The sequence below is a fragment of the Saccoglossus kowalevskii genome, chromosome 11 (assembly GCF_978046115.1).
Source record: "Saccoglossus kowalevskii chromosome 11, keSacKowa6.1, whole genome shotgun sequence".
NCBI lineage: Eukaryota > Metazoa > Hemichordata > Enteropneusta > Harrimaniidae > Saccoglossus > Saccoglossus kowalevskii.
In genome coordinates, this window is record NC_140651.1 from 23,279,400 (window position 1) to 23,284,575 (window position 5,176).

Sequence of the window (5,176 nt, forward strand, 5' to 3'; positions counted from 1 at the left end):
TATGTCATGCTCTGACTAACGCGTTATTAACTTTGTAGTTCAGTGTAGAGATACGCTTTCTCATTATATCGTGTATAGAGTACCCACACTAAAAAAGAAAATGGTTAACCAATTGATATTGTACCTGTTTTCCATTGTGGTGTTTATCCTGTAGATCAGTTTGCCATATGTCATTTTTACGTGGATTTGTTATAGCGGACTCAACTACGATAGGTGATTCTTTATTGTGAATGGTAACGACATTTTCATTGTCAAATGTTATAAATCGTCGTGCATTGCAATAGCTTCCCGCCACGTCATCCACCATTAAGAGGACACAATATACTCCTAGATATATACATATAAAGTTTATTTATACCAATCTGAGCAAACCATTTCAACAGCATGTGATGACACTTCTCAAAACACTTAGCATGTGAAATATGCCATATTTTATTGTCATAACCATATGTGCGCTGTTTTTGTTGGGTCTTTCGACTTCTTGTAATTTCGATTTATGAATTGTCAAGTAAACAGATATATATATTTCCATAACCGAAATAGCACTTTACGAATACAATGGTTAAATTATATATATCTTCATGAAATGAAATCGGAGTTTAATTTACTATATACAGGAACTGTTATATGTAAAATAAAATTGGAAATAGCACATGTGTTTATAAATAACTACCTGCATTTGGTAATGATACATTACATCCGACAGAATGTGCATCATAGTAACCTTCATCCAAGGCGGGATAATCGTAGTCGAGCTCAGTATAGTTTGTCGCAACAAGAAGATATATCTGCCAGTGAAAGCCATTCAAACCTGATACATCGTCTATCCAACCCGACCATGTTACACTAAGATTTCCCTATGTAAAACAATGCACGCGATTGCCAATTAAAAAGTGTCATAATTTAATTTATCATAATTTTTTTGCCACGAATTGGTAATACTGTAGCGATTCTATTGGGTTGGTAGGAGCCTTTTGAAACGGTCGGTTTTCCATCTCTTTAATTAGTTTTGTGATCAATTAGCATGCTATTTACAACGTCAAGTAGCAATATAATTGTGTATTTTTAGACTCAACTTCAAATCAACTCATTAATTTTGAGTAAAATAGTCTGTTGTTAAATTAACACTACGTATTTTTTCAATAACGAAACGAACAATGATGTAATATTTGAAAGGGGTATTGATAATTGTTACACTCGGCTGATAATATCTCCTACAAAACAATACTTACATTTGTTGTATAAGGATCACCCACATCCAACATGTTATCGTCACAATTTGAATTTTCTGAACAATGATATGGCTTCTCCAAGTCCACGACAAAAACGACAGTTCCGTCAACACCATTACCATTATAATAATACCTATCAACTACTATATTGTCAATGTCATCTTTATTACTAATATCGATTCTCCCACCATTAATACTTCTAGCGGTCACCACAAATCTTAATTGAAAAATAAAACAGAACATGTTGTACGCCAATCCAAACAATTAATGATTTAATTATATATTTTTTTATTTGTTTGCTAATTACGTGTATACTCGTGATTTTCTGTCATAAATGAACCATATTACCTGTCTCCATGTTGAAGAGTGACGTTTGTATAGTCTCGTTCAGTACAATCATGCATGCCCTTGTTTGGATTGTCTTCGGTATAATTACTGGAACATTCTATGTGACCGGAATCCAGTACCAAATCATGTAAAAAATATTTCATTATAAACAGTTTGGAAGACTAGTTCAATATTCTCAACAACAAAAAACTGACGAAAACAATACACAATGACTTACCAATGTTTGTCACTTCCCATGAAAACGATGCTTCCACAATACCAATGCTAACATCGACCACATAGTGAGCGGGTGGATATTTATCTGGGTTTGGTCCGTAGAAATGAGAATCCCAGTCAACTTCGATGATGTTAAATTTAAGTGCATGATGAGGACCAATATATACTCCTGTGTCATTGATGCATTTCATATCAATCAACGTTGTTTCAACACCCGATGACCATTCTATGAGCTTTGCTAGGCACCAATCCCAGCTTGGCTGTTCAATAACTGAAACGAAATGCACATGTGACAATGACAGATTAACAATTTCACATTTTCTGTAGAAAAGATAAAACATTATGATTGAATATGTGAATCACATTGCATTGATTAATGATAGATATACAGTGTGATACACCGATTAGTAGTACTGACTTTACTCTCTGTTGCTCACAACTATACACACAACAAATCCAATCACAATGTACATGTAGCATTCTAACTAAATTAGCTTATTAGTTCCAATGTGATTCTACGTGGTAAATATGTTTTATCGCAGATTGTAAATTTCTAACTACGGTAAAAGTGATGTCCATTGTGGCCGGTACATTTGATGACTGAAAAGCGTGTTGACTTGTACTGTTGCAATGGGTGATAAGATTTGCCGAATGCAATAATCATGTATATAATTAACTAATATATCTACATTTTAAAATGTGCACTTGAACCTACTATTAAGGCAGTTCGTTGTTTCACTTGCATATCCCTCCGCGCACTGGCAAGACTCTCGTGCGTCACGACATCTGCCTGGATAACACAAAGTACTGTCATCTCTCCAAGAACACCTTGCTGTGAATGGAACGAATGATGTATGCATCAACACAATTAATAATGGCTATTGTACACATCAATCAACACCTTTATAGCCAATTGTTTATATTTACCTTGACAGTATCTTCTTTCATATCCGTCCTGACTAACAAGGTCATATGCTCTTTCACATGTAGTCCAGTCAGTAGAGTTAGGGCACCCATAATCATAATCACATTCACCCACACAGTAATGATCTGTACTAGTAGTACAACATGTCTGCTCACAATGTTCAATATCAGTGCATTCTGAAATAGAGATACATTAAAATATCGTAATAAAACATGATTTCTACATTGTTCACAGTCCAATTTAAAAACGCAGTGTGTATCGTAGCTTAGCCTCGTATATGCTTACTGGTTCGACAATTTTCATCATGATATCCCAAACATGCGCAGTCACAATGGTAAGAGTCGCAACTCCCATCTCTGCTGCAATCAATACAAGTTGCACCATTTCTGCAAGGGCTGCTTTCACACCAATTCTCTGTAAACATAAATATTCAATCGTGATTAGGGTTTTTATATTAAGTAGAATATTATACACATATTCATTGCTGAGACTGGTTTTAATGCGAGTTGTCATTTAGAACCTTTTATATATTCTGTATTTTGAGGGGTAAGACAACGCAAGAGAACACTTTAAGTACTCAGAAAAGTAAGTAATGTACATTTCCACAACAATGTGCTTTCTATGAGCTAGAGAGAAATCATATGATAAAAATAAAATTTTCATAACAACCAAATATTATAAAATGCAGTATAGCTATGCTTATATAAATATATAATCATGCCAGTGTTACCATCACTTCTTTTACATATGTAATGCAATTCAGCGTCTTGTCGATCATTCCATGTTCCGTCGACGTACATTTCAACAGTCTCTTCTTTCTTGAACAACCCTTTATCATTTGGCTCACCCGGACTCCAATTACTGTAACGTAAATGATTGTCCAGTATGAGATCTAATATCATGTGGTTTGACTTAGAATTGTGCTATAAATGCAATCTCGATGCTCAAACACATATAGCTCGCCTTTGGAAAGATATATATGTATATGCAAACCTAAATTCCAAATGCAAACAGCTTGTAGAATATACATTGACAAGCGGACAAAAAATAACTCCTGCATTTGGAAATGAATGAAAGTAGTTTAGCATGGACTATAGGGACGACCATGAGGGCGCTGTTCATACTCGGATGCGATGACGTCATAAGGGGGATGGATGACGTCACAATGGGTGGCCGTGCATAGATGAGCATAAATAATGACGTCACAATGGGAATTCGTGCATAAATTAGCATAAATGAGGACCATGGCCGTAAAGGGGATAATTTGAATGATGATGACGTCACAATGGGATATTGTGAATACATTTGCATACATAAAATTGATGTGAATACGAGGTCGTGTCGAGGTCATCGTGAATACATTTGCATAAATTACCATCAATTTTTTTTTCTTTTATTTTTTTTTAATTGGATGTTTTAATTATTTTTTAATTGGACAGGCGTGGACGAAAGATTTTTCAGAATGTATCGTAGAGGGCGCTCACACACACACACGCACACACACTCTAATAAATACACATCATTTTGAAAACTAACGGAGTTTATTACACAAAGAAGGGGAAATCTATTAATGAGTAAATAATCAAAAAAATGGATTAAAAACTGAGTAATTGAAATTGAGTATATAGAAAGTATACATTTTGTTTTTGTTTTGTTTTTGTTTTTTTGTTTTTTTGTTTGAGTAAATAATCAAAAAAAGAATGGATTAAAAACTGAGTAATATAAGAATAAAAAAATGACATTTTGAGTATATAGAAAATATACAATTTGTTTTTGTTTTGTTTTGTTTGTTTTATTTCCTGTTTGAGTAAATAATCAAAAAGAATGGATTAAAAACTGAGTAATATAAGAAATATTCGATTATAATAAAAACAAGAGAAAAACGAAAAACATCGAAAAGTCAATACACACTTTTTTCTAATCAGAATCGCTCATATATATATATATATATATATATATATATCGAAACAGATATATATAACAGATATATCGAAAACTATATATATATATATATATATATATATATATATATATATATATATATATATATATATATATATATATATATATATATATATATATATATATATATAGTTATCGATATATCTGTTCACATAAAGGTCATTCAAATGTCTATCACGCGTAAAAGAGTCGGCTACGGAGTTCACAGGTTTCCATCATCATCTGCGCAACAAATATGGTTAGGGATCGGTAGAAAACTCACCGAGTGTCTTTCACTGTACTACGGAGAATGATTGACATTCTTATTCTATATATGCTGTTGTATAATGTCAAGGAGTTGGGAATCCATTTCACGAGTTGATAGCGTAATTTCACAGGTATCTAAACACAGTTCAGGGTTAGATTTATACCTTTGAAACAGAATACGTGTATAATGCTTGGAAAATTTTCCAACCAAATCTGGGTAAATGCGTTGAAATGCGTCATAACACAT